The 25254-nt window shown below is 36.8% G+C and overlaps 1 protein-coding gene across 7 annotated transcripts in view; it reads right to left on the minus strand.

The window, feature by feature from the left end:
• Nucleotides 1-25254, minus strand: part of DLG1 (discs large MAGUK scaffold protein 1) — a 194378-nt gene that overhangs the window by 102336 nt on the left and 66788 nt on the right. The window lies entirely within an intron of this gene.

The raw sequence follows: 25254 nt of genomic DNA on the forward strand, positions 1-25254 counted from the left end.
GTATGTATGTTTGTTTATATACCACTTGGAAGCCTCGTGCCCAAAGAGGCCAGAAGACTGTGCTGAATTCCTGGCAACTGGAATTACAGGTGGTTGTGAACTTCCATGTAGATGCTGGGAAGTAAACCTGGGTCCCCTGAAAGAGCAGCCATGCCCTTCACTTTTGAGCCATCTCTGATAAAGGTGTATATAGTGGCAATAACTTTTAACAATGTTAGGACTCCTTTTAAAATTCTAGTTCTATGTTTGGAGAGAGAGTTTGGTGGTGAAGGAGCCTGGAGGTCAGTTCCCAGCATCCATATCAGGAAGCTCACAGTGTGAAGTGATTTCAGCTCCACATTATCGAACACCTCTGCAGGTCTTCACAATGACCCGAGCACATAGGCATGTGCGCACACGCATTCACATTAGAAAAATCTCCTGCTGTCACATATGATGGCCAATTATGCAACCTTCAGTAAGATAGGACCACTGTCTTTGTTCACTAATTTCTATGTAACTATAAAATGATAACATCTGTAGGTATACTTAAAAGTTTCTTAAACAAGGTGGTAATTATAGGTTACTGTTTTCTACATGATCTGGACAATTATTTTTACAATTACTTTAGAATCATAATTCTAAAATTATATAATAACATTGTTGGGGATTATAATATAACAGACGATCTTTTAAAATGTGTTTTGATGATACAAGTTTAAGTTTATCACATGTAAAGTCTAGCACCTCACATACTTTCTTTTTCAATTTGATTTATATGTGTGAATGCTCTGCTTTTGTGTGTGTTGGTGCACACATGTGCCTGGCATGAGTGCTTTTCATGTTGTTGTTTTGTCTTTTGAGACAGGGTTTCTTTGTGTAGCCAGGTATCTTGGAACTTGTTATGTAGACTAGACTGGCCTCAAACTCAGAGATCTGCCTACTTCTGCCTCTCTAATGCTAAGAAGTGCACCCACCATTGCTAGCTAGCCAGTGCTCTTGAAGGTTGGTCCCAAAAACACACACACACACATTTTTCCCCCTCAGAGGGTTTCTAACTACTTTGGCAAAGTATATACTTTATCTTACAAAACTTTTGGTGAAGATGTGCCAATTTTTAAGCCATAATTCTACATAAGTTTGTGAAAATGACCAAATCATATTTAGAAGCTCCTTGCTTCCTTTCAATCATTATGTTAAATGGAAATAAGCACCTATATTTATTTATAATACTTTATGAATATTCAACTAATATTTATAAATGCATTCACTATGCTAGGCTCTAGAAATATAAAAGAAACTGTGTGTACATCTTTATAGGACGAGCCCTATGAAGCTTACAGCTCAATAGATGACAGTGAACAAAACTGTGGTAAGAAACATACAGTTTAAGTCTTAGAAGAATAACCCTGCTTGAAAATAAGCAAAGGAGCCCAATTGGAAGCTCAAAAGCCTGAAAACTCTAGATATGTGGCTCCACCCTTTTTCAGAGGTTTACTTTAAAACTGACTTTAAAATTTACTTGAATATATTAAAATATGTAAATGTAAAATGTATTTCTCTTAGCCTATGTGTCCTTGACAGAAGGGCCAACTATATCAAGACATTACATAGAAGCTGCACAGATGAAAACTTACATAAAAATTTCCCATTTAGTTCTCCAGACTAAGCCAGTCTAAATTTAAGATAGCAAGTTTATATTTTTTAATAGAATTTAATTTTCAAACCAGATTTAAGTTCACAGAAAACTGAATGTTGAGCACAGCAAGTTCCTGCATAACCTCAGCCCACATATGTGTAGAGCCCACCACAGTCACCCCTGCACCAGAGTGGTACAGTTGTTACAACAGATGAACCTGTACCAACCCACCATTATCACAGAGTCTAGTCTGTGCTTGGTTCACTCTTGCTGTTGGACATTCTATGGTTTTCCAAGCTTTTCATGGCATGCATCTGCAATTACAGAAAAGTTTCACTCTCCTCTTAAAATCCTAAGAACCACAGATTTTTACTTTTTGACTTTCCCAAATGTCACAGGGTTAGGATAATATGTATAAAGCCATTTCAGATTGGTTTCTTTTCACTTAGCAATAAACATTTACTATTCCTTCCATGTGCTTTGTGGCTTAATCTTTTTTACTGCTAAATACTATTCCATTGTTCTATTCACCTACTGATGTACATCTTATTTGCTACTATGTTTAGACAATGATAAGCAATTACAAAAATCTATCTACCATTTTCTCTATACCAAAGTTTGTAATTAATGTGAAGAAATTCTAATGATTATCACTGCTAGGTTGTATGGTCAATGATGTGTTTTGTAAAACTTTCTATATTGTAAACAAATACTTGTTATGTAGTGTGTCTGTGATTTCCAAAGTGTTCTGCTGCACTGATAATTGGTCCTTAAATACTAAACACATATAGGTGTGCTGTAAAATCTTTAAGACAAATAGAAATATAACATATTCCTACAATAGTACTCTTGTGAAAGGGTGAACATTTCCAAAGATGAGTCACAATATTAATCTTACAAAACTCATGGCCTTTGGAGTGAGGAATTAAAAAATAAATGTTCCTGCCCCAAGTAGCATTTCGTAACTAGTTAAACTATTTCTACCCTTTTATCTTGGAAACTGCCCTACTCTTGAACATACAGGGCATTTCTGCCATAGTTTTAAAAGGCATCCCATTTACTTGGTATATATTCCGGTTTATTGCAAAGGAACTATATTACTAAATACAAACAGCCTCCCAAAGATAAGAGCCCTTCCTTTTTATCTGGAACCAGCTTTATGAAAATGTATGGATAACAAGGTTGGAGTCTAGGATATTCCAAGATGAAGATGTCTTGGTAGGAACACTGATCCCAGTTGCCCAGAAGATACATGAATATAAACAGGCAAGCATACGCCTAGGAAATGCGTATTTGTACTGGTTGTCCCCTTTAGTTATTAATAGTACCCTCTCTCCACCTAAAGTCTATGAGAGTTACATAGTTACCAAAACTTTTCCCCCCTTCTTCCTTTCCAGTGGGACAGATAAAAAAGAAGTTATCAGGCAGAGGATCAGTATAATACTAAGGCGGTACAAAAATGTTTTGTGGAAAGATTAAGACAGAAATAAGACAAACAAAAATCTGTACTAGCTCTTCTGAGTACAGGTTGATTTGTGTTTTTCTTCCCTCACTCAGTAATCTTTTGTAGTTGTATTTGTTATGTTGCCGTAATGTTATGGAAGCTGAGGATTAGCATAAACATAAATAGAAAATTATTCCTCCAGGGAACTGCCAGGTTAGTGAAGGAAACAGATTCTGAAGTGCACCTGCACTCACTCATATGCACACACTCACACAGACAAGTAAAATTAATCTCTGAAGCCATAAGCTTAAATAAACCAAAAATTATAACAAGGAAGATCAGTCTGTATGTAAAGACTGAAGAAAATGATAAGAGTAAACTGAGACTGACATCTACAGGGTCAGGACTACCTGGGTGGGTGGCAGGGTGGGGGAGCAGATTGACAACCCTGTCCTGAACCAAAAGCCAACGGGGCTCGCTGTTAGTGTAGAAGTGGAGCAAAAGTAAAGAAGGCAATCCCACAGGCTTTGTCTTTGGATTCTTGGCATACATAAGAACAGGAAGTAAGTTAGAAACTCTCTCGGGGCTGACAGTGATAGAGCATGCTTATTAGCACAGGCAAAAACGGGCACTTTCTATCAAAGACTACAACAATAATAACAAAGAAAATGAACAAACAAAAAATTTAAATGAAAACAAAGAAAGTCAACAATAATGATGAAAAAGATAGAATTATCTTTTATTCTTAAGTGGAAATACTGGATACATAGAAAACCATGGCTACAAAGCCTAGATTAGCTCTAAGCTAAAGACAGAAATCTTGATGATAACAATGGCACAAGACTGGACTGGACGAGATTACTTGAAAACACACACAAGAATTCAAGACTGTACCCAACTTAGCAATAAGAAAAAGAAAAACACTGCAAGGAAAGCAAAGCTAGTAGAATGTCAGGTCAGCATCCATGAGTCAGAGGTGAAAACTTCTGTAGTAATCAATTGTGTTAAATCATCTGCCTAGCAGGCCATGTGAAGATAAACCACTGGCCAGTGGACTTGATCATGTACAAGGTTTCAGTTGTTTATGCTAATGAGCTGTTTCAGCTAATGGAAATTACCTAATATACAGGGAAAAGCAAATGACAGTGAAGAGAAAAAGGTGTCTGATGAGGTCTTGAATAATCAAAGAGGACATAAGGGTGAGTTTTAGAAACAGACAGTTTGCTTATTGCAACAAGCCAGAACACAGAGGAAGATTATTAACTTAGAATGGTGCTAGAAATGGATACTGCAGGCTTAAGGGTCAGATTCCAGAGCTGGTGGAGAAGGCAAAGCTGCAATTAAAAGTACAAATGCTTCCAATAAAGTGGTGGGAACTGGAAGAGAGTTGAGAGTATGAAAGAGTTTGAGCAAGGTAATGAGAGATGTATGAGTGGCAAAGACAGTTAAAAAAAAAAATCACTGGTTTAGGATTAAAACTCATTGTAGTAAAAGTACTGAACAAGTGAGCTGAGAAGAAAAAGTGTCAGTCATGTGAAATGCCTGTACCAGAGGTACAAGTGATAGGGTGAGAGGTATTGAAAAGTCATGAATACAACCATTTAAATAGATTGTTCAAGTGACAGAAAACCCAAGATCCCTATGATAAATATATTAAAGACAGGAAAGTCAAGATTTTAGGTAGATTATGTAAGGATACTGAAAGTCACTAAAAATGATTATACAAATAGTGGGCAGAGCAAAGGCATCAAGTCAATGCTCAAATACTCTGCAAGTCCCAGTGATTAAGAGAGATGCATTAAGGCCTTATTATACCAGCATACGTTTCCTTTCTACCTGGGTTCGTTCCTGTAAGCAAGAGTTCCTCGTGCAGGTGGTTCTCGTAAGTGGGAACATTGCAGGCCTTTTGAAGACAGTATTTGCATTGATTAGTAAACAGCAGCATTGCACCACATCAGTTAGTCATCTAATGAGAATTTGAGGGTTTCGAAGTAAACCTTAGTTGCTCATGTGTCTTACATTTGGGGTCACTGGGAAGCTTTGGAAAGCAGAGTTTCCATATTCATCTACTTTTCTGTGACACGGAGAACAGCTATTCCCATATTATTTTTGAAAGAAAGCATTTAATGAGATCTTCAGGATATTTATTTGGCTTTAACACCAAATTTGTAAAATTTTATGTGTTTTCTGAGGTGTGGGGAGTAATTGTGTTTAGTGGCTCAGTATACCATGCAGCTTGGCAATACAAACGAAAATGGTTGCTGGGATAGTAGATTTATCATTTCAATAAAAATATGACATACTTAAAAAAAAAAAGAGAGAGATGCAGAAAAAAAAAAAAAAAAAAAAAAAAGAGAGAGAGAGATGCAGATGCCCAGAAAGGGAGAAAAAGGAAATATTGACTGATGATAGCTGGGTCTTCCTGGTGGGCGTCTTAGAAGATGAATGACTTGAGATTACAATACACAGGTTTTTTTGTTTTGGTTTGGTTTTTCAAGACAGGATTTCTCTATATAGCCTTGCTGACCTGGGACTCACTCTGTAGACTAGGCCGACCTCAAACTCAGAGATCTGTCTGCCTCAGCCCCATAAGAACTGGGATTAAAGATGTGAGCCACCACTGGCTTGGCCCCAAATGAAATTTTTATAGTTATGAACAAAGAAGGAAGATGAAGTATAGGCATACAACAAACTAGTAATGATATCAACTATATTTCTTGGTGCCATTTTGACTACTTAGAGGAACAGGAAGAATGATGCTGTGAGGAACCAAAGGAAGGAATAAAAATCTCTGTAACAGCTTATAAAGTTTGAAAGTAAGTATGTGTGTACATAAACAATTTAAAATAAAGACTGTTTACAGTAGAAGTCTCTGAAGAAAAAAATTACAGCAAAATAAACCAATTCATGACAAATATATCTTAATAATTAAAAAGTTCCCTTTCTCAACTCACAGTGTGAACTTCTGAGGCAAAACCAAATGAACCTCTGTCGGTAGTGGGTAAAGGGGTAAGGAAATCAGGGGAACAGGAGACTTGTGTGGCCTGAGGATAATATGAAGCAAGAGAAGAAAAGGCAAGACTAAAGAATGAGGCACTGTGAAAAACGACAGATACTTATTTCCATGTGAAGACTTTGGTATATTGAGAATAACATTCCAGGAAACTGCAACAGACATTAATTCCACAAACATTTACTGAGTGCTCAAGCACTTGGTATCTTGTAGATCTTTATAATTACTTCATTTCCTTAGCATTCAGAATATGACGACTTCCTAAAAGTCCCAGGTATTCTATGGCTTGGAACATAATCTTAGTTTACAACATAACTACTTCTAATAAACAAGCACTTAAAATAAATCTGTAAAGTAAAATTTCTTTCCACTTGTAGCAGGATGTGTTTGGAAATCAGAGAAGTAATCTGAGATAGGAATTAAAATTTAATTTAGTAACAACCTCCAATTTGGTAAAGTATCAAGGAAATTTAAAAATCTTCCCATGGAATCTTTAAAAAGTTCATTTCAGATAACATCAAAACAGGAGATTCTGCTATTTACAAACCACAGTACAAGATATATTCATAGTAAGTACATAGTATATGCTCAACAAATTATGAAATTTCATTCATCTACTTTGTTCCCTACAACAACATACAAATTCCTTCTGTGCTACAAAATAAAACTTTCAAGCCCGAGTTATCATAAAAATGTATCCCAGTGCTAAATCATGTTTTGAGTTCTTTCTCAGTTCCACTATATTTTATCATATAAAGCTAACTCCAAAAGTTATAACCTGAACATATAAATTTTCATCAGTTAGGAAAGTATATGAAAGAAAAGTGAAATGTGATTATTCCAGAGAAAGCAGAAGTGAAAACCCCTGGCCAAGGATTTTCTACTTCCAGAGATAAAACACAAAGGTAATGAAAAGGCCAAGAGAAATATCAGTTAAGAGGTTTGCAAGAGAAACTATGTCTTTCTTCAGCATACAGACACTACAGGGGCCAACTCTGGGAGAGAGGAATAATAGTTAATGGTTTAATAGAGGTTACAACAATTTTAATGCATAGGTTCCTATATTCTAATTCTATGCTTTCAACAGTTTTATATATATAACTATTGGTCTTTTCATGTGATGTCCTTAAGATGAACATCAAATATAGCAATATATATATATATATATATATATATATATATATATATATATAATATGTACAGTAGTTTATTTATAAAACCATAAAGATTAAAGAGTAAGGTATCTTTTTATTGATGTGAAAATATTATTTCATATTAATCTGTAACAAATAATAGCACTAACCTTTAATCTTTTATTATCAGAAGCAGGAAAAAATGCTTAGAGCAGTCAGTATTCAATTTAAGAGTCAGTCATTGCCTTTCAGTAAATTCTGGCTGGAAGAAACCCTGGTGCCTATATATGTAATTTCATCTAAATGTATAAGAAATACATAGAATTTCTGACTTCAGAAGTTGATATTTTACTACCAAAAATTACTGTGTGAAAACTCTAGGCTGGCAGTTATATTTATATTTACTGCTTCCAGTGAGTAAAGAAATCATCTTTAAAGAAAATTTATCTTTTAAAGGCCCAAAAGATAATATATGCATCTGTATACATATTAAGAATTACTGATATCAAAGGAAAAACCATTCTTAATTTATTAGACTATTTTTGCCCTTTTATTTTTACTAGTTGATTGACTAGCTGCTAAAATATATTTTAAAATATTAATACTTCCCTTTGTCTTTTTTTATACCAAACTACAAACATTTCATTTAACCGTTTATTTCTGTCTCCTATATTCAATATTCATTTTTCCTTAAATAAAAAATTTTATGGGACTTTTTTAAAAAACTGGGACCTTTCATTTTTGCTAGCATCTTTAAAATGTAAATGTTAAAAATATTCCATGACTATGCAATTGTACAAGTTTACTAACTCTAGATTATTCCTAGACAATGTATTTTTGTAAAATAAATACTCATTAATCTACTGAATAAATTTAATATAACTAAGATAAATATATATTACCTAACTGTAATATTTAACCTATTCTCAGAACATTCAAAATGAAAATTTTTAAGCTATTTTATTTTATTTCTTTCTATGCCTCCCAGAGATTATCTACTAGCTTACAAAAACTAAATAGGTGATTTTCTTTTGCTCAAACATCATTCTTCACAGCATTTAACACCATCTAAAAATAAGATGAACATTAACTTGTATTTTAACTCACATGTTAATGACTTTACATTTTTAGAGCAGTCATTTAGTAGAATCTGAGACTGTTTTGTTTAGTATTACATAACATAAGGGAAAATGTTTTTCATTTCCCCTTCTGTGCTAAAGACCTGTATAGATGGACTAAAACATAAAATTTCAGTGCCAAGATAACAACACAGTAGACTCATTTTTAATAAGTCTGCACTAAGACATCATAGCAAAGCAAATATGAATATAAATATACTGCAAATAATTTCAACAAGTGGCATGTTACCTGGGTGGAGCTGGTGGCTACCGAGATGCAGTCAATAAAGCTGTGTCTTCGAGTGAAGAATGCAACTATCTGCTGCCAGCGTGAAGGCTCTGGCTCAGCTTGCAGTTCATCTGACGAGCCCTTTTTTGCCCAGTGTTTCTGCTTAGGGCCTACTGAGCCATGGCTAGAGCTAGCATTGCCTCCTCGACTGGCGCGAGAGTACAGAAGTGTGTTGTTTCCGAAAATGTAATTCATCTCTGCAGCCCTGCAGGTGGTTGCCAAGCAGTCTTACTTCTCTACCAGCTGCTGAGTGGTGAATGATCGGTGAAAACTGCAGCTAGAATTACAGCAGCATCACTTGTAGATCAGAGAAATAAAAACCTTGAGAAATGATGCTCATTTTCTCTGCAGTTTCTTCCTATGACCGAGCCTGTATCTTCCTTCTGTACCTGTTAGCTGTATGGTGGCTGAGTTTATTTTTGCAGACAGAAAAAGACGACATAAGGTGGATTTCTTTCTCGTGATTATTTTTTCACCAGCGTCTGCAGGAACCAAAAGCTGTTCTTTTGTTAGCTGATAACTAGACCCGGACTGAAATCCAGGAAGTGAGGTCGATTAGCAGGTAAAGAAGGATGTTGTAAACACTGGGCTACCAAGACCCTTTGGGGATGGCTGATTTAACGCATTGGGTGGAGAAAGCCTGGGTTACTAAGTTTCAATCAGTGTAGAGTAAAATCCAATGGCATCTTCACTGCTTACATAAATAATAAATATGAACTGAATTTTAAATATAAGGTTTCTTTCTGCTATCAGCTCTGATTGTTAATGTAATTTCACTAAAAGAATATCTGCTATTCACAAATGTTGACAATAGAATAAATCTTATATTATTTAGCATTGGTTTTTCAAATTGCTTGAAGATACCATGTGTTGAATTCTGAGGATCTAATGTTAGGGAAATATGTTTATAATATAGCAAAATCATTTTACAGAGTGTATTAATTTCTAATGCTTTAATTACAGAATCTACATAAATGGCCACTGGAACTTTTATGATAAAAAGAACTGTTAAGGAGTAATCAGCACTGTCCTAATATATAATAATTATTAAAGTTACAAAATTATGAGTTTATAATATGCAAAAAAACAATAATTCTTTTATTACAAAACATTGTATAAATACCACTCTGGCTCATGAAGTAATGCTGCTTGATTTCCAAATTAATGAGCATTATAAAAACAAAAATCAATTATTTTTTCCTGTGTGTTTTTCACCAAATTAGTTAAACTTAGAACTGTCTGATGTTTGATATAAAATCTTTAAATGTTTCACTGTACGTGTATGTGTGTTTGTGTAAGCCACATATGTGCAAGTCACCAGAAAGGCCAGAAGAGGGCCTAAGATTATCAGGAGCTGAAGTTACAGGTATTTGGAAACTGTCAGAGTGCTTGAACTAATTCAGCTCAGGTCCTCTGGAGTAATAACACATGTTCCTAACCACGGAGACATCTCTCTTGCCCCCATGGAAGGCTAGCTAAAAAGCTCCCTAAGAAACTCTTAAGACCCTCAAGCTTAAGAAGCAGATTCTGAAGTATAAGCCATGCTATGCTGTATTAGCATATGTCACAATATACATCCTTGAGAGAGTATAGGTGAACAAAAACACTACCTGACAATAACGCAGCCAATTCTTAGTCCTGTTTGAACACCACACTCTACACCAGTAAGGAGTATTTTTCAGATGTGGACAAACATCTTTCTATGTCTGTACTTCCAGGCAGGAATTAAACGTAACCTACTAGACAGAGCCACACCCTTGAGTTCACTGCAAATCTGGTTCAAAAAAAAAAAAAAAAAAAAGATGTCCATACTATCTCTTGAAACCTTACCTAAGACATGTCCCCAAAGAGCAGAGAACCACATGGGATTCCCAGAGATAAGACGCCTTCCCAGAGAGATTAGAGCAGAGTTTGGTGTTTATTTCCAAGGACTAGAAAACCAGCTTACAAGCTGGTTCTAAAGAGATTATCCTACTTATGTTCAGTAAAGAAATATATGAAAAGATTAAAATCTAATACAGATCTAAGAATCCTCTTTGAAAAAAAAACTAAAACATCCTGAAAAACAAAGTGTTATTATGGTCCAGGTATTTAATAAAGAACTCATTAATACAGCTAATATAGTTTAGTTATTAGTTTGATTCCAAAACATGTGTCATGATCCACATATTCTGACAAAAATCAAACAAAACACTCTAGTTTTGATACAGGCCTTGATACCATGTATTATGACAAAGACACTGAATACAAATCCTAAGTGCAAACCTCCTTCCTCAAAATGCAAACAGTATCAATAGAGACACAAGAATAATCCTTCGGTGTATACAGTCTCATCCTAGAAAGCCAAAGAGCTTGGGTACAATTCAAAGTTGAGAGATTACGCCATTCCAAGTTTCTCCAAAGCCCAACTAAATATGCTGTAATATATAAATTTCCTACTCAATTTATTTACTACACAACTTCCAAATTCTCAAAAAGGTACTCTATAGAAACAAGTATCTTATCATCCAAAGAACAAAAATCCAGGATCTTAGATAGGTTATCAACTGCACAACAGTACATGCACACAAAACAATGTATTTATCAAAATCCTAACTGGGACAAAGGATGTATTTTTGCTTTACAGAAGCCTTATTTATTCCACAACAGAGCTGAAACATTAGCCCCACTAAAACAAAATTTAAGTTCATTACAGAAAAACCTAGAAAGCCTGTTTGAAATAGTGAATAGAAGTAATATGCCACCTAAGACAACCAACAAAAATAATAGCATTTAACCTCTCAGGATATACAGAAATTAACATTTTATATATTTTAACTTTTCCTTTAAAATTATTTATTCCTATGATTCTGTGTCTGCCATATGTGTGTTGGTGTCTATAGAAGCCAGAAGAGAGGGCACTGAATCCCCTAGAGGGGAGTTACAGGTGGTTATGTCACCTAAAGTGGGTACTGGAAACCAAACTCAAGTTCTCTGGAAAAGCACCACACCAAGTGCTCCTAATTACTGAGCAATCTCTCCACCAAAATTCCAACCTCAACAACTGGAGAAAGCATAATGTAGTAAAGCAAAGTACACATACACATACGTGTGATGGCTATTCTCGGTTAACTTAACTATATCTGGAATTAACTAAAGCTCAAACTGCTGGGCACAAGTGTGAGAAAATTTTCTTGACTAAATCATTTGAAGTAAGAAAACCCATCTTGTATGATGGCAGCATATGTAAAGGCCATGGAAGAAGTAAGGTTTTGCTCTTTTTTTTCTACTTGCTCTTACTTTTAAATGATATTAGGGCCTACTTCTTTGGGCTTCTAATATGCACTTAAGACAAGCTGAGATAGAGCCTTATGGACTGAATGACTATTGGATTCTTGGATTTTTCTGTCAGGAAACAACCATTGTTAGAACAGCTGGACTGTAGCTCTGTAAGATATCTGTCTGTCTGTGTATCTCTTGATAGAGATACAATGTAAGGCTTATACATAAATATATTCATTCTAGCACTTCTGTTTCTCTAGAGAATCTAGACTAACACAATATACATGTATGCACATGCATGTGCACCTGCACAGGCATACATATTGAATCAGTGTTTCACTATGTAGCCCTAGATGAACTGGAACTCCAAGACCTTGAACTCGTAAAGAGGTGCCTTCTGGAGCTGAAGGGGTTTGCAATTCCATAGGAAGAACAACAATATCAACCAATTAGACTCCCAGAGCTCCCAGGGACTAAACCACTAACCAAAGAGAAACCCATGGTTCTAGCCACATATATAGCAGAGGATGGCACTATCTGGCATGAATAGGAGGAGAAGCCCTTGGTCCAGTGTAGGGAAATGCCAGGGTATTGAGGTGGAAGTACGTGGGAGAGGGGGAGCATCCTCATAGAAACATGGGGAGGGGGTATGGGAGGGGTGTTAACCAGGAAAGAGGATAGCATTTGAAATGTAAATAATAAGAATAAAAAAGATCTGCCTTCCTCTGCCCCTAGAATTAAAGTGCTGTGATTGAAGGTGTGCATCACCACACCCAAAGTATGTATTTAATGGTAATGATGCAAAACTTGAATATCATAAGCTTAGAAGGGTAATATGTATTTTATAATACAGAACATTTAAACAGAAGATAGTTCAAAATTATACAGAATAGGTCCTCGATTATTTGCGAACTATTTCTAAACTTACAAAGAAACCCAGAAGTCTTTAGGTATAATTACAATACCACATATTAAGTAATCCTTGTGAACAAAGAATGCAATTTATTTAGAAAAGTGAGAGCACGGGTTTGTACTGTCTGTCTCTGTCTCTGTCTGTCTCTGTCTCTGTCTGTCTCTGTCTCTCTCTCTCTCTGTCTCTCTCTGTCTCTCTCTCTCTCTCTCTCTCTCTCTCTCTCTCTCTCTCTCTCTCTCTCTCTCTCTCAAGTAAATCCATTTTGTATGGGCACCATCTAGTGGCCAAATTGTATACAAATTATATGGTCAACAAGAAATGGAAAAGGGCTGGCTCGGTGGTTAAGATTAAGAGCATGCACTATTCTTTCAGAGAATCCAAATTAAAGTCCCAGTGCTCACATCTGTAGGAGTTGACGGCCCATAACTCCAGCTCCTGGAGATCCTCTGGCTGGGTGTCTGTGTGTATGAGCATATGCATTGATGCCTGTGTATGTGTGTGCATGCACAACCTGACACAAGCACACATAAATTTAAAAATGAAAAGTCCAATGTATATGTTTAGTAGATATAAGAGCTAATTTCAAATTGCGTGTTATTTATTTGAAACAGAAAGAGTATATTCCTATAGCATTCAGTAAATAAGATTATATTAGAGTCTTAACTTTCTTCTGTAAACCCTGTTTAACAGTTTCTGAAAAACTGTAAGAGAAACTATGTGACACAGTGACTTCCTTTTGCAATATTCTCACTACTGTGTGAGATGTGAGTAGGAAGTGAATCCAGTTTAGGGATAAACTGGATTTTATCTTCCTTTCAAGTTTCTTCTACCAATACCTATGTTATACATACTAGTTCAAACAAAACTTTCCTCATCATTAAAGAAAATTGTATGAATTATTTTTTATCCAGGTCATTACAATTTCTCATATATACACCAAATGTCCTACTTTGTCATTTTACCTAACACTGGACCGATTTTGAAGGCTGAATTTGTGTTTATTTTATTTTATTTTCTGACTGCTTCCCTCAGGTCTTAACTGATTGTTTTTAAGAGTCCTGATACTATTGTTAATCCCTGAGTTTATCCACTATATCCTTTTTATTTTATTACTAAGTTCGCTATTGAGACTTTCCCCAACACTAGCCAGAAAGTATCCTTTGCAGTTTTTGAAATTGGTACCCATCTCTGAGTCCTGAGATTAAAGTCATATGCCACTACCACCAAGCTAACACTGGTCTTAACTGTGAATTAAAACAATCTGCAAGGTAAGATTTGCCCACAGGTGAAACAGTAACATGACTGTTAAGGATGGGGTGACCCAACTATTCTATAATTGGATGAGACCTGCTCCAAAAGAGGAAATTCATAACTCATACTGTAAATTTGGACAATAACCCATTGCTAGAAAGGCATAGGTCACTGAAAAAAAATTACTACTTGTTTACCTGACTCAGTGTCAAACTGTCTTCTAAACACTTATGTTTATAACCATAGATAAATACTATTACCTTCAATCACAGAAGCTTCTCTTTGCAATGAACAGTGGTGAATGCAAGACTCTTGGCTGCTCAGAGTGCTGAAAACAATGGATAACTTGAGTGGTCAGCCCTCAACAGGAGGATGTCTATTTTTCATTCTTTTGTATTACTGCATTTTTATTGTGTGCATATGTGTCGTGATGCATATGTGGAAATCAGAGGACAACTTACAGAAGTTGGTTCTCTCCTTCCACCATATTGGTCCCAGGTATCAAACTTGGGTCATCAGGCTTGGTAACAAACACTACCTTTATCCACTTAGTAATCTTGGTGGCTCTAAAGAAGGTACTTATAACCCCATCCAAGGTTCAAGGAACACTAAAGAAGAGGACTTGGAGAGAAAGTAAGGGTCAGAAGATAGGGAAAAGGGTGTGAAATGTCTACCTCCTGGACAAGACCCAGTTACAGCAAACATAAACTCACAGAAGCTGTGGCTATCTGCACTGAACCCAACTAAGTGTGGACTTGTCAATAATCAGCCAAGGATGGGGTAGGGGATCACTGAGGCCCTACCCCTCCCTGAGGCACTAATTCATTAGCTACTGATAAACTGGGGACAGAAATCACTGTCTTCACTTGTATATCCACTAGTAATTATGCTTGATTCCACTGAGTGATTCTAAACCCATGGTAGGTCACAAAAACAAAATAAAAAGATATAAACATGGGAAAGGGACTTAAAGAGGAGAGAGTTGCCAACAGGGGTTGGGGGTTAAGAGTAATCAAAATGCAATATCTACCTGTATGATACTGGTTAAATAAGAAATCACATATTGAGTTGTACAAATTCCTTAAATGTTTTACTTCATTACAAACCACAATATTGTAAAGATTGAAAAGGTCCCTGAACTGGCTTTTTTCTTTTAAAAAGTGTGTTAATCTTAATTGAACATAATATTTTATGTAAGTTATATTTTACTGCTGAGTTTCTTATAATATCCCATTAGAATATATCAATTTTTAAGTTTTATAAATGTTTACTTTGTAATGAAAAGCTGAAGGAACTCAAATAATTTTACTTAATATTATTTTTATTCACTCTTACTCAATTTCATCCCATAAACAAGTATTTTATAAGATAATCATCATAATAACCCACGCACAGAACGGAAAGACAGAAGAAAACTTCCATATTATACTTAAGTTGCAATTATATCAGAATACACTCAGTCAAGTATCAAGAGCTTACCAAAATGTTACTGTGATTTTTCCTCACTAATCTGACCTCCAGGGATCTATCTAAATGTCCCCATTCATCTTTTTTACAAAGATTTTTTTCAGTACATTGTTATTCACCCTAATTTTAAAAAGAAGAAGCAGAAAGAACCCCTGCTTGACCAGAAGCCATACCAGAAATCCAGATAGGCCACTTACCTGTGGACATCTCTACCCTGAGATGCCCCTCCCCTTGGTGCTACCCCAATGCCCCCTCTTCACCACTGTCCCAGCCTGCAACTTGGGCAAACACTTACTGCCCCAACCAAAGGCCCTGCCAGCTGTCAGAAGTCCAGCCCCTTACAGGCCATACCAGCCAGAAGACCAAAGAAGAAACATAAACCAAAGAACAAAACATCCATGCAACAAAGACATACTCAGAAATTGACACCTAGACCTAAAATCACCTAAACCAAGGTAAGAATACAACTGGCAACAGCCAAGGCAATGTGTCATCACCAGAGCCAGCTATCCCACACCAGGCCATGAACATTCCAACAAAACTGAAAGACAAGGAAAAGACCTTAAAATCAACTTTATGAACATGATGTGAGTTTTAAAGAGGAAGTGAATTAATTCCTTTGGGGGGGAGGGGCAAGAAAAAACAAACAGTAGAAGGAAATGAATAAAACTGTTCAAGACTGAAAATGGAAAACTATAATAATGACAACACAAAGTGAGGGAATTCTGAAAATTAAAAAAAAAATCTAGGTAAGGGAACAGGAACTACAGAATAGAACAGGCAGAAGAAAGAATATCAGTCGTTGAAGATACAATAGGAGAAATAAATACATCAGTCAAAGAAAATGTTAAATCTAAAAAAATTCCTGACACAAATCATTCAGAAAATCTGGGACACTATGAAAAGATCAAACCTAAAAATAATAGGAATAGAAGAATTCCAGGCTAAAGGCCCAGAAAATATTTTCAACAAAAATCACAAAAGAAAATTTTCCCAACCTAAATAAGGAGATGCCTATAAAGGTATAAGAAGCACACAGAACACTCAATAGGTTGGAGAAAATAAAGTTCCCCTACAACATAATAAAACACTAGACACACTGCAGTAAATATTAAATGGCTGGCTGATCTCTACTGGTCGACTGGTTACTGCGGTCTCACTCCGTAGATCTCTAACTTGGCAGTCAGAAATCTAGGAACTCTGGCACAGTTCACTCTACCGTCCCTGTTATTTCTGTCCTGAGTTAATATGACCTATGACCGCCCCGGCGTGTTGTTTTCACTCACTTCCCCTTGGCGTGTTGTTGCCAAGCCTTAGACATGCATCTTAACTTTGTGGTGGCTTTATGCACTCCACCACTACACCCTTTGAACTCAATTAAGTGGTCACATCAAAGAATACACCAAACTACACTGATCCAATAGGTATAATATAATTTGTTAACCTTTATAAGTAAAATGATCGTGTACAATTCCATCCCTTATAAAACATTCATAACGACTTATTTATGAAGAGATGCGGAGGTAAACATAAACATCTGCCTCCATTTCTTAAACACCTGCCTCTTAATTTCTCCTTGAATCCCCTACCCTGCCTTCTGCCTCCACTTCTGTTCCTAGACCTTTCCCCGCCTATCTCTCTCCTATCCAATCATGTATTGCCTTGACATAAATCTACATAAACATACAGAACAAGAAAAGATTGTTAAAAGCTGAAAGGGAAAAAGCAAGAAACATATAAAGGCAACTTTATTACAATTATTCCTGACTTCTCAATGTAGCACTCAGGAGAGAGGGCACTGCCTAGGAAATACAATGGAGCTGACTCTGGATGTGTGGGAGTGGGTGAGTTGGTCCCGAGGGCATGAGAACAGGAGAGCTGATCTTAGCTCCTGCCAATGGTGGCATTAGGTGGTATTAGGTGGCCTAGCTGGAGCAGTGCTGGAGAGCTCTCCCTGGTGGTGCTGACTAGAGAGTTGACAGGCTGACCCACAGCTACCACCCAGGCCCAGATCTAGAGATTTGAATTGGCCCACTCCAAAATCTATATCATCTATTAATAGTTGAGACATATAAAAAGGCCAGTCCTGTTCCATGGCACAGGGGAACATCAGGACAACCAGGAGTTTCAATAAGGATCCAATAATGATCATGTCTCAGATGTCAGAGATCTGGAATGAGATTAATGACTCACTGCAATGAACATTTGCAAGTGAAGACCTGTGGACAGAAAGATATACTGTGGAACACACTGTGACACTACAGCTGCCACAATGAGATGTTTTCTGTGAATTGGGATTTTTATTGTTGTTGATGTTTCTTTGTGTTATTTTGGGGAGAGGTTAGGATGGGACAGGGAAATGAGTGGGACAGGGGTGCATGGTGTGAAACTCAAAATGAATGAAAAAAAGTTTTTTAAAAAATATATTCCATGGGCTGGGGAGATGGCTCAGTGATTAAGAGCACTGACTACTTTTCTAGAGGTCCCGAGTTCGAATTGCAGCAACTACATGGTGACCCACAACCATCTGTAATGAGATCTGGTACCTTCTTCTAGTGTGTCTGAAGACAGCTACAGTGTACTTATATATAATAAATAAATCTTTTTTAAAAAAGAAGGCACACAAGAAAAGTAAGATTCGGATTTAAAATCACATCTCATGATGATGATAGAGGACTTTAGGAAGGATACAAATAACTCCCTTAAAGAATTACAGAAAAACACAAGCAAACAGAAGAAGGAACTGAACAAAACCATTCTGGATCTAAAAAGGGAAATAGAAACAATAGAGAAATCACAAAAGGAGACAAGCCTGGAGATAGAAAACCTAGGAAAGAGATCAGGAGTCGGAGATGTAGGCATCACCAACAGAATGCAAGAGATAGAAGAGAGAATCTCAGGTGCATAAGATACTAGAGAAAACATTGACAGTCAAAGAAAATGCAAAATGCAAAAAGCTCCTAACCCAAAACATCCAGGAAACCCAGGACACAATGAAAAGATCAAACCTAAGAATAATAGGTATAGAAGAGACTGAAGACTTCCAACTCAAAGGGTCAGTAAATATTGTCAGCAAAATTATAGAAGAAAACGTTCCTAACCTAAAGGAGATGCCCATAAACATAAAAGAAGCTTACAGAACTCAAATAGACTGGACCAGAATAGAAATTCCTCCTGTTACATAAGAATCAAAACAACAAATGCACAAAACAAAGAAAGAATATTAAAAGTGGTAAGGGAAAAAGGTAAGGTAACATATAAAGGCAGACCTATCAGACTTATACCAGAGACCCTACACACCAGAAGACTGTGGGCAGATGTCACAGAGACTGTAAGAGAACACAAATGCCAGCCCAGGCTTCTATACCCAGCAAAACTCTCAATTAACATAGATGAAAAAAACCAATGTTTTCCATCTCAAAAACAAATATACACAGCATCTTTCCACAATACCGCCTACAAAAAATAATAGATGGAAAGCTCCAACACAAGGAGGAAAACTACACCCTAGAAAAAGCAAGAAAGTAATCTTTCAAAAGAAGATAGCCACAAAATATAATTCCATCCCTAACAACAAAAATAACAGGAAGCAATTTTCCTTAATATCTCTTAACATCAATGGACTCAATTCCCCAATAAAAAGGCATAAACTAACAGACTGCATACATAATCAAAACCCAGCATTTTGCTGCACATAGAAAATGCACCTTAGTGACAAAGACAGACACCACCTCAGAGTAAAAGACTGGAAAAATATTTTCCAAACAATGGTCCCAAGAAACAAGGTAGAGTAGCCATTCTAATATTGAATAAAATAGACTTTCAACCAAAAGTTATCAAAAAAGATGAGGAAGAACACTTCATACTCAAAGGAAAAATCTACCAAGATGAACTCTCAATTCTTCACAGCTATGCCCCAAATGCAAGGGCACCCACATTCATAAAAGAAGCTTTTCTAAAGCTCAAAGCATGCATTGAACCACACACAATAACACCCCACTCTCATCAGTGGACAGATCGTGGAAACAGAAACTAAACAGAGACACAGTGAAACTAATGTAAGTTTTTGAACCAAATGGATTTAACATATCTATAGAACATTTCATCCTAAAACAAAATATACCTTTTTCTCAGCACCTCATGGTAACTGCTCCAAAACTAACCACATAATTTGTCACAAAACAGGCCTCAACAGACACAAGAAGATTGAAATAACCCCATGGATTATCATGGAATAAGGCTGATCTTCAATAACAACAAAACCAACAGAAAGCCCTGATACACATGGAAGCTGAACAATGCTTTACTCAAAGATAACTTGGTCAAGGAAGAAATAAAAAAATTAAAGTCTTTTTAGAATTTAATGAAAATGAAGGCACAACATACTAAAACTTATGGGACACAATAAAAGCAGTGCTAAGAGGAAATCTCATAGGTCTGAGTGCCTCCAAGAAACTGGAGAGAGAGAGCATACACTAGTAGCTTGACAGCACACCTGAAAGCTCTAGAACAAAAAGAAGCAAATACACCTAAGAGGAGTGAGTAGGCAGCAGAAAATAATCAAACTCAAGGCTGAAATCAACCAAGTAGAAACAAAGAGGACTATAGAAAGAATCAACAAAACCAGGAGTTGGTTCTTTGAGAAATATCAACAAGATAAATAAACCCTTAGCTAGACTAACCAAAGGGCACAGAGAGAATATCCAAATTAACAAAATAAGAAATGAAAAGGGACAGAGGACAGAGGGGAAAGGTTGTAGCAACATGGAGCTTCCCAAGGACCAGCTAGACCCAGCACTTTGCACTTGTCCTGGGCTGAATCATTTGGACTTCTCTTCGTTGGTAATACTTTACCAGGCTGTGGATAGAACCAGAGTTTCGTACATACCAGGTCCCCCGCCCCACCCAGGAGGTGATACAGTTCACATTTATGGTGGGGCTTTCCTACTCAGAACTGCTAATTTGTTGCTCTATCTCTGTACCGCAAGGTAAGAGTATCATTCAGCCTTTATCAGAGAGGCTTCTTGAAGTAGATGGTAATGAACACAGAGACAATGTGCAGAGAGTGAGAGACTTTGGAGCACTCGACCCCACATAGAGATGGGATATCTTTATCAAACACCTCCCTTCAGGGATCAAGGATCTATGTAGAAAACAAGATAAAAATACTGTAAAAGCTAGAGTGGTGGATGACAAAACAAACAGTGTCCTGTAGACACAAGACTGATGCCCACATGAACTCACAGAGATGATGACGGCATTCATAAGAACCACACAGGTACAAACCAGAGAAAAATCCCAGCACCAAGAAGTAGGAGTGGACATAAAGTCCCATTCTTAATCAAGAAGCCTTAGTCTTCTCCAGGGAAGTCTCACTGGGTATTCACCACACCTCAAGGGAGGAACCAGCCCAGGAGTGGTCTGCCTGTGCAAAACAGACTCCAGGTTTGATTTGTGCAGCTTTTCACAATGTTTTGTTTTTATTTACACTTTTACAGACAGACAGAGAGAGGGAGAGAGAGAGAAACAGAGAAACATTGAGACAGAGACACACAGAGAGAGACAGAGACAGAGAGACAGAGGGGGGGAAAGGATATGGAAAGAATATCTGGAAGGAGTATGAAAAAGAATATTATTAAAAATATACTATATAAAAATTAATGAAATGCTTCTTTAAAAGAGAGGTTTAACAATCTACAGATTCAATAAAATCCCCATCAAAACTGCTACACAATTCTTTGCTGAAATTGAGAGAATAATTTTCAGCTTCATATGGAAATGCAAAAAAAAAAAAAAAAAAAAAAAAAAAAAAAGCCATGACAGCTAAAATAATCCTGAAAAATAAAAGGACTCCTGGAGGCATTTCCATCCCCCTGACCTCAAATTATACCACAGAACTATAGTTATCAAAACGACATGGTGCTGGTACAAGAGCAGACATATTGATCAATGGAATTTAATTGAAGACCGTGACTTAACTGACACGTGATGTTTGATAAAGAAGCCAGAGAAATAAAGTGGGAAAAGGGGAAGCATCTTCAACAAGTAGTGCTTGTCACACTGGATGTCTGCATGCAGAAGAATTCAAGTAGATCTGTATTTATTACCCTGTACAAAACCCAATTCCAAGTGGATCAAGGATGCCAGCATAAGCCCAGACACATCAAATCTGATAGGAAAGAAAATAAAGAATAGCCTTGAAAAAAAAGAAAAAGAAAAAGAAAAAGAAATGAAAAGGGAGACATAACAGAAACTGAGGAAATTAAAAAATTCATCAGATCCTACTACAAAAGCCCATACTCAACAAAGGTGGAAAATCTGGATGACATGGACAATTTTCTAGACAGATACTAGATACCAAAGTTAAATCAGGACCAGATAAACAGTCCCATAACCCCTAAAGAAATAAAAGCAGTCATTAAAAGTCTCCCAACCAAAATAAGCCCAGGACGAGATGGGTTTAGTGCAGAATTCTTTAAGACCTTCAAAGAAGACCTAATACCAGTACTATTCCACAGATTAAAAACTATTCCACAGATTAAAAACAAAAACAAAAAAAAAAAACATTACCCAATTCGTTTTGTGAAGCCACAATTATACTTATACCTAAACCACACAAAGACCCAACAAAGAAAGAGAATTTCAGACCAGTATCTCATGAACATTAATGCAGAATACTCAATAACATTCTTGCAAACCATTCCAAGAGCACATCAAAATGATCATCCAACATGACCAAGTAGGCTTCATCCCAGGGATGCAGGGATGGTTCAATATATAAACATTCATCAACATAATCCACTATATAAACAAACTCAAAGGAAAAAAAAAAAAACCAAACACATGATAAATCTCATTACATGCTGAGAAAGCATTTGACAAAATTCAATGACCCATCATGGTAAAAGTCTTGGAAAGACCAGAAATTCAAGGCCCATACCTAAACATAGTAAAAGCAATATGCAGCAAACCAGAAGCCAACATCAAACTAAATGAAGAGAAACTTGAAGCAATCTCATTAAAATCAGGGACTACACAAGGCTGCCCATTCTCCCCCACCTATTCAATATAGTACTGAAGTCCTGGCCAGAGCAATTAGACAACAAAAGGAGGTCAAAGGGGTACAAATTGGAAAGAAAGAAGTCAAATATCACTATTTGCAGCTGATATAATAGTACACGTAAGTGACTACAAAATTTCTACCAGAGAACACCTAAACCTGATAAACAACTTCAGCAAAGTGGCTAGATATATAATTAACCCAAGCAAATCAGTAGCCTTCCTTTATTGAAAGGGTAAATGGTCTGAGAAAGAAATAGGGAAATGACACCCTTTACAATAGTCACAAACAATATAAAATACCTTGCTGTGACTCTAACCAATCAAGTAAAAGAACTTCAAGTATCTGAAGAAAGAAATTGATGAAGATCTCAGAAGATGGAAAGATCTCTCATACTTATTGTCTGACAGGATTATATAGTAAAAATGGCCACCTTGCCAAAAGCAACCTAAAGATTCAATACAATCCCCATCAAAATTCCCACTCAACTCTTCATAGAGTTGAAAAGGACAATTTGCAAATTCATTTGAAATAACAAAAAACCCAGGATAGCAAAAACTATTCTCAAAAATAAAACAACTTCTGGGGGAATCATGATCCCCACTCTCAACCTGTATTACAAAGCGATCGTTATAAAAAACTGTATGGTATTGGTACAGAGACAGGCAAGTAGATCAATGGAATAGAACTGAAGACCCAGAAATGAAACCACACACCTATGGTCACTTGATCTTTGATAAAGGAACTAAAACCATCCAGTGGAAGAAAGACAGCATTTTCAAAAAATAATGCTACCCCACCACCACCCCCCCCAACAGGCAGTCAGCATGTAGAAGAATGCACATCTATCCATTTTTATCTCCTTGTATAAACCTCAAGTCCAAGTGGATCAAGGGCCTCCACATAAAACTAGATACACTGAAACTAATAGAAAAGAAAGTGGGGAAGAGTCTCCAACACATGGGCATAGGGGAAATTTTTCTGAACAGAACACCAATGGCTTATGCTCTAAGATCAAGAATTGACAAATGGGCCCTCATAAAATTACAATGCTTCTAAAAGGCAAAGGACATTGTCAATAGGAGAAAATGGCAACCAACAAATTGGAAAAAATATCTTTACCAATCCTACATCCAATAGAGGGGTAACATCCAATATATACAAAGAACTCAAGTTAGATTCCAGAGAATTAAATAACCCTATTTTAAAATGGGGGGGGGGGGCAGAGCTAAATGAAGAATTCTCAACTGAGAATATCGAATGGCTGAGAAGCACCTAAAGAAATGTTCAACATTCTTAGTCATCAGGAAAATGCAAATCAAAACAACCCTGAGATTCCACCTCACACCAGTCAGAATGGCTAAGATAAAAACAAAACAAAACAAAACTCAGGTGACAGCAGATGCTGGTGAGGATGTAGAGAAAGAGAAACACTTCTCCATTGCTGGTAGGATTGTTAGCTGGTACAACCACTCTGGAAATCAGTCTGGCAGTTCCTCAGAAAACTGGACCTAGGTACCCAGCTATACTACTTCTGGGAATATACCCAAAAGATTCTCCAACATATAACAAGGACACATGTTCCACTATGTTCATAGCAGCCTTATTTATAATAGCCAGAAGCTGGAAAGAACCCAGATATTCTTTAACAGAGGAATGGATACAGAAATTGTGGTACATTTACACAATGGAATACTAACTACTCAGCTATTAAAAAGAATAACTTCATGAACTTCTTAGGCAAATGGATGAAACTAGAAAATATCATCCTGAGTGAAGTAACCCAATTACAAAAGAATAAACATGGTATGCATTCACTGATAAGTGGATATTAGCCCAAAGCTTGGAACACCCATGATATAATTCACAGACCATATGAAGCTCAAGAAGAAGGAAGACCAAAATGCTTCAGTCCTTCTTAAAAGAGGGAACAAAATACTCACAGGAGAAAATACAAGGACAAAGAATAGGGCAGAGACTGAAGAAAAGGCCATCTAGAGACTGTCCCACCTTGGGATCCTTTCCTTATCGAGCCACCAACCCTAGTCACTGTTGCTGATGCTAAGAACATACTGACAGAAGCCTGATATGGCTGTGTCCCTGAGAGGTTCTGCTAGAGCCTGACAAATGTAAAAGGCTTCTCAGCCAATTTCTGGACTAAGAAGAAGGTCTCCAATGAAGGAGTTAGAGAAAAGACTTAAGGAACTGAAGGGGGTTTGCATCCCCATAGGAAGAACACGGATATCAACCAACCAGACGCCCACCCCCATAGCTCCCAGAGACTAAACCACCAACCAAAGAGTATACATGGAAGGACCCAGGGCTCCACCCGAATATGTAGCAGAGGATGGCCTTATTGGGCATCAACAGGAGGAGAGGCCCTTGGTCCTGTGAAGGGTCAATGCCCCAGTGTAGGGAAATGCAAGGGCTGGGAAGTGGAAGGAAGTGAGTGGGTGGGGGAGCACTCTCATAAAGGCAGGGGAAGAGGGGAGAGGATAGCAAGATCCCAGGGGAAATTGGAAAGGGGATAACATTTAAAATGTAAGTAAAGAAAATATCCAACAAAAAGGATTGTAAATAAATAGATAGATAGATAGATAGATAGATAGATAGATAGATAGATAGAGGATAAACAAACAAAAATCTGAAGTAATAATAAAAAGCATGAAATTCTTTTAGACTATAAA

The sequence above is a fragment of the Micromys minutus genome, assembly GCF_963924665.1.
Source record: "Micromys minutus genome assembly, chromosome: 7".
Lineage (NCBI taxonomy): Eukaryota > Metazoa > Chordata > Mammalia > Rodentia > Muridae > Micromys > Micromys minutus.